Genomic DNA, 6,926 nt, shown 5'->3' on the forward strand with positions numbered 1-6,926 from the left:
TGATGTCACATGGACTGTTTTACCGATGTCCTTACTACGTTTCTGGACCTGGGAACATTACAGTTGTATTGCTGTCTATGCAGGGTCTGAGAGCTCTCCGATTTCATCAAAAATATCTTAATTTGTGTTCCGAAGATGAACGAAGGTCTTACGGGTTTGGAACGACATGAGGGTGAGTAATTAATGACAGAATTTTACATTTTAAACATTTTTGGGTGAACTATACCTTTAATACTTTTATTCAGCAAGGATGCATTAAATTGATCAAAAGTGACATTAAATACTTATATAACATTACAAAATATTTCTGTTTCAAATAAATGCTGTTCTTTTTAACATTCTATTCATTAAAGAATCACGGTTTCCACAAAAATATTAAGCAGAACAACTGTTTTCAACATTGATATTAATAAGAAATGTTTCTTGAGTATTTTAGATCAGTATATTAGAATGATTTCTGAAGGATCATGTGACACAGAAGAATGAAGTAATGATGCTGAAAATTCAGCTTTGCCATCACAGGAATAAGAATGTTTTACCACAATGCAAATCCATTGCTACTACTCACCGGTGTTTGTGTTGTTGGTTTCCCTCCAAAATGATGTCACTTCCTGTAAGAAGATGTCACAAAGGAACTGGAAAGAACACAATGGAAAGTGATAACATTTTTTAAATGAAATGTTTCAATAAGAGAAAGGGAAAAACGTGCAACAAACATGTGGAGTATATACGATATATATATATATATATATATATAATTGTTATATTATTTCAAACGAATAGCCTTAATTCAGACCGCCTTCTTTAAGAACATTAACTATTTTGGTTCTGTGTTTGTAGGCTTCTCCAGAAGTTTGTCAAAAATATGAAGTTCAATGTGGAGTTCAACATCAATCGCTTCCCCATAAGGCTTCAGCACAGGGCGGTGGAGCTGGCTTGCCAGCACAGACTGGGAGATGTGTTATTCCCCTCTGATAAGGGCACTGGACACACTGCATTACCACACCTCAGGTTTGCATGCACACACACACTCACACGCGGCACTTTATGGACAGCTACAGTACATCCGCGCATGCACATATGTTAGAAATTTCATCTTTGATGATTTCAAGATGACAGGAAGTTCCTGAGGAACACAAAGATAGTGTAACTTGAGCTATATGTTTCCCTTTGTAAAATAAGAAAAAGAAGGGTGGACTCAGAGTTTTGGTCCTCACTCTGTGTGTTTTTATCAAACATTACTGTGCTTGTCCTCCAGCATGTTCAACAAAGATTTAGAGAACAACCCTGAGCAGAAGGCGGCAGTGCAGCATATCCTGTCGGGCACATCCAAACCAGCACCTTACCTGATCTTTGGACCCCCTGGCACAGGCAAAACTGTAACAGTGGTGGAAGCCATAAAGCAGGTAAAGACAATCATAAGGACTACTTCATTAATGTGTTTATTACAGCCATGTGACACATGACTTGGTGTTTGTTTGTTTGCTGCATCAGGTGAATAAATCCAAGGCCACAACCCATATCCTAGCCTGTGCTCCCTCAAACAGTGCCTGTGACCTCCTGTGTGAGAGGTTATTAGGATATGTGGACGCTCATCGCCTCTACCGACTCTGTGCCCCTAGTAGAGACCCGTGCACTGTACCACAGAAACTGCTGGTAAGACATATACATGGGGTGTGTCCAGAATGACATACTACCATTTTAATTGTATTTTTTAAGTATGTAGTATGGGCAAGCGGCAACCTTCCGGTCTCTCTCGTGAATCCAACACGGAAGTGACTAAAACTGCAATTCATCAACTGGCCGCTAGAGAATTTTGCCCTTCATGACAACTGTGAGGGGGTGAATTTTTTTATAACTCATCCGTTTAAATTATATTAAGCCTTAAAGTGCTGCATAATTAAGGGCGTGGCCAGTTGAGTGACAGGTGGATTGCCGCTGCTGTCTCCACCGTCAAGCTAGGTGGGCGTGGTTTCAGCAACCAGTTCCCGCCTCTTTGCCCATTTTCGACTATCCGGGAGTGACGCGCTGTGACGCGCTGCCAAGATGGCGACGGCCGGCTCAGCCAACTTTGAGCTTCAAAAACTCAAAAAAAGATGGGTCACAAATGGATGCATGGAATATGCAGATGGTAACACCAGCACACTGCGCAGAAAACTCTATCCTAATGCACTCGACTTGACCTTTTGTTATAATAATAATAAATGTATTAATAATATTTACATATATATTATAAATAAAATGTATTATTTTTGATCATTTGTATTATATATGTAAATATTCTCAATACATTAAAATATAAAAATGTATATATAAATAATCATTTTTCTATCTATATTCACTCAAATTAACTGAAAAGGTGTATACCTAAATATAATATTAAAATTATTTAAATATGAAATATAAAACAAAATGTATCCTATATATATATATATGAATATCTATTTGTGTGTTCTTCAGGCTCGTATCAGGAGGTATTGCTAAGGGACACTTCACACACATTTTCATCGATGAGGCCGGACAAGCCGTGGAGCCTGAGTGTATCATCGGGATCGCGGGTAAATCGGGAAAGGTTGGGAGAGGAGAATGAGAACTTGAATTAGAAGAACAGATTGTTCATTTCTACATTGCTCTTTCTCTCTCTGCCCAAGGTTTGCTCGATCCTGTGAAGGGCCAGCTGGTTTTGGCTGGAGATCCTCAGCAGCTGGGCCCCATTCTGAGATCTCCACTGGCACAACTGCACGGACTGGGTACTCCAAGATGTTTCATGACTTCCATTATATTTTACATTTATTTCTTCTTCTTAAACTCAGCTAGAGTTCAGTCCTAAAATATATTTTTAATACCTTGTGATATGAAACAGGTCAGTCCCTCCTGGAGAGGCTGATGACACAGAACGCTCTCTATCAGAAGAGCCAGGATGGTCATTCTGGATATGAGACCCGCTTCGTCACCAAACTTCTGCGCAACTACAGGTACCGATCTTTTCTCCCATCAGTTTTTAATGTCAAAAGTGTTGACGGATAACTTATTGTCAAGTTCTTCTCATCCCATCCCAGGTCTCATCCCGCCATCCTCAAGATCCCCAACGAGCTCTTCTATGAGAATGAGCTGCAGGTGTTTGCGAACCAGATGGAGCGGGAGGCCTTCTGTTGCTGGGAGCATCTCCCTAAGAAGGTACCAGACCACTGGGTTTTTTTTGTCTGACAAAGATGTAAGAAGCAAAGAAATGTGCTGTTTTTGTAGATAATCGAATGTTCAAACAGAATCAGTCTTCCCAACATATACTGAACAAACTGTAAAATGGCTACATCTATGTAGAGCTGGTATTTCTACAAAAAATAAAGGTTCCAAAAGGTGGGTTTTCACAGTGATGCCATAGAAGAACCATTTTTGGATCCCCAAGGAACATTTCAGTGAACAGTTCTTAAAGTGCCCCTATTATGGATTTTTGAAAATTACCTTTCATGCAGTGTGTAACACAGCTCTAAGTGAATGAAAACATCCTGCCAAGTTTTAAATCTGAAAGTGCACCGTGTATAAAGTTATTGTCTCTCAAAAGAAAGAGTCGACTCTGAATCATTGAAACGAGTCGTTTTTAAAACGAATCCCAAGCCGTTTCATGTTGATGTAGACATGAAACATTAGCATATTGCCCGCCCACTTGTTGGTCTTTTTGCATTGGTCGGAATGAAAATGCAAATTCAATCTTTGCCACTAGGTGCTGCTTCTGGAGCGGTAAAATAGCTGTTTCCCCAGTAACGCTGTAAACAAAGCAGCACTGCGCTCACAAACGCTGCTTTATCAGACATTACAGGCAGGATGAAATGGAAATGAGACCAATTGGACCAATCACCGCAGATTAGTGTCACACAAAGGAGGGGTTTGGAAAAATGAATCGTTAAACGAATCGTTTGGGAGTCGTTGAGCAAGTAAGGTAAAAATAAATGCATATTATAAGACAATGAAAGTGTTTTTCGACCTTGCATGCATGTCAGCCTGTTGTTGGGGATTCACAAAACCAAAATATGAACCTTTCATAACCCATAATAGGGGCACTTTAAAAGAACAATATTTTTTAGTCTGAAGAACATTTTAATAATCTAAAGAACCCTTTTCCATTAATAAGAACCTTGAAAAGTTCCATGGATGTTTTTCATGGCCAATAAAGAACCTGTATTTTTAAGAGTGTAGTTGAGTTATCTGTGTTTCTGTGCTTTATATGTGTGTCAAAGTATCTGTCATGGAGGTGAAATTCAGGGAGGTGAAAGGAGGAAGCTGCTAATGTTGTACAATGAATGAATAAAGCACTTTTCTTGTTTCTGTAATGTACAGGGATTTCCTGTCGTGTTTCATGGAGTGATGGGGAAAGATGACAGGGAGGCCAACAGTCCTTCATTCTTCAACGTGACTGAGATCGAGGTCATCGTCAGCTACCTCAACAAGCTCATGCAAACGCAGGGCAAGAAAGGCCTGCCAAAACTCAGCGCCAATGACATTGGCATTATCACTCCTTACAGGAAACAGGCAAGACTTTGTGTTGTAAAATTAGCTTGTAATAAATAATGAATAAAATGTAGAATTTTAAGTCCTGTTGACTTAAAATTTGATTAAACACTTTTATAGCTATTTCATCCAAAAAAAAAAAAGGTAAAAAAAAATGTAATAAATAAAAACCCCTCTTTACTCTTTAACAACATTTTTTTTTTTTTTATTCATTTAAGGTGGAAAAAATTCGGAAAGCTCTGAACACTGTGGCAGAGTTGAACAAATGGAAAGACATCAAGGTTGGCCTGTGATTTTTATTTATTCATTCACTTATTTTTCTCCCAATATTGCCTGTCTGAGCTCATTTATGAGCCATTTGTGCTTTTCATTATTTGGTTCATGTAGGTGGGGTCAGTGGAAGAGTTTCAGGGTCAAGAGAGAAAAGTCATCGTAGTTTCTACCGTCCGTAGTAGCGTCAACTACGTCAAGATGGACCAAGACTTCAACATTGGCTTCCTCTCAAATGAGAAGGTCTATAGTTCATTTCTATTGGATAAGTTGGTTATGCACCTTATTGCAATTTGTAATGCAGTAAATCAAGTGTATACGCATATACACTACTGTTTACTGTTTTTAGATTTTTAATGTTTTTTATGCTCATCAAGGCTGTATTTATTTGATCAACAGTAATATTGTGAAATATTATTACAATTTAAAATAGATGTTTTCATATATTTTAAAATGCAATTTATTCATGTGAAGCAAATCTGAATTTTCAGCATCATTATTCCAGTCTTCAGTGTCACATGATCCTTCAGAAATCATAATATGATGATTTGCTGCTCAAGAAGCATTTATTTTTATTATTATCAGAGTTGAAAACAGTTGTTCTGCTTAATATTTTTGTGGAAACTGACTTTTCAGGATTCTTTGATGAATAGATATAATATCACTGTCACTTTTGATAAATTTAATCCATACCCGCTGAATAAACTAATATATTTTGTTAAACAAAATCAGTTTATATAGTCTGAACAAGCGCTACTGGTTGGCCTTTGTGGAATCGAATACCAGTTGTTTTAGCTACAAGAATAAAAGTTGACAAGTTTATCACAGAAGCTCATAATGAGAGCAATAGAGGTCAAAACACGTTTCTGACCATCTGTTTGGACTTAGATTAGAGAAAGGATGCCATGCTGTAGTAAAGCCCTTCTGTTGCCCACAGAGGTTTAATGTGGCCATGACCAGAGCCAAAGCCTTGCTCGTTGTGGTGGGAAACCCAGTCATCCTAAGAAAGGATCCTACTTGGCAGAGGTAAGACTTAGTTATGTATGTTCCTCTAAGCTTAACCTGTCACGAACCCAATGGCAACTAGGCCACTTACAAAACCATCCTGAACTTACAAACCATCTGATTGGCTGCCAACATCTTTTATAACATACCATATTGGCATTTCTTATACAAAACAATGAGCTAACTTTACACTGGCATTATGCCCAAGAGGAAAAATCTAACTGTTTTTCTTACAGTTATATTTAGAAGCACTGCACACAAGTTTTGGACTGTGATTGATACTTGATTTTGTTTGTTCGTGGATTTGAAAAGTCTGTTCTGAACTCTATGGAGTAGTTCATTAATGTGTATTCATTTGTGTAGGTTTATCAGGTACTGTGAGCTCGAGCAGGGCTACACTGGCTTTGACTACAAGGATGCTGAAGGAGAGGAGGATGTGGTCAGCCGGCTGGCGTCTTTAAAAATCAGTTCTGATGGTATGCAGCCTTATATAACACTTTCAGATCAGAAGTGTAACTATATTATGTGCTCGTATGACTCATTTTGTGTGTGTGTGTCTAGATATAGACGAGAGCCCACTACAGCAGCATGTGCATCCAGAGTGGAGATCTGAACGATGAGGACCAGATTTAGAACAATCAAATGAGACCATCAGCTTACATCCAGATTAAATGGGGATTCAATTTTTATCAGTAAAGCAGAACTGACAAACTCATTTTAATGTTGATTTCTGCTAGTTAAACAATGCAGATGAATGATTCAATTCCTAATTCAGCAAAACAGTCCATTTAAATGCTACGAAGTTAATACTGGAGAGATTTTAGCAGTTGGACAACCTGATGTTAACTAGTCACTAGTCAACACTGTATTTTTATTAATGCTTCATTTCTTTCATTTAAACAGCTACATCACTGGAAATGCAGATTTACTCGTTTCAAATGCTTTTTTACACTTTACTGCAGTATTTTACTTAAAGTAATTAATTGAAAATGTTTCTAGCAAGTAAAAATGGCTATTAAAAACAATATAAAAACAATACTGTCCTAGTTATTACAAATTTGTCAATGCAAATTATGGCAATATATATCTTTAGCTTTTAAGTTTTTTATTAGTTTATTTTTAGAAAAAAATGTTTAAAGAAATGT

General features: G+C 37.6%; 1 pseudogene; it reads left to right on the top strand.

Annotated features, from left to right (window-relative positions):
* Nucleotides 1–6,817, top strand: part of LOC107655784 (putative helicase mov-10-B.1) — a 15,082-nt pseudogene extending 8,265 nt beyond the window's left edge.
* The last annotated feature ends 109 nt before the right edge of the window (nt 6,818–6,926 follow it).

Source organism: Sinocyclocheilus anshuiensis, unplaced genomic scaffold (assembly GCF_001515605.1).
Source record: "Sinocyclocheilus anshuiensis isolate Anshui unplaced genomic scaffold, SAMN03320099.WGS_v1.1 scaffold1575, whole genome shotgun sequence".
NCBI classification, from domain to species: domain Eukaryota; kingdom Metazoa; phylum Chordata; class Actinopteri; order Cypriniformes; family Cyprinidae; genus Sinocyclocheilus; species Sinocyclocheilus anshuiensis.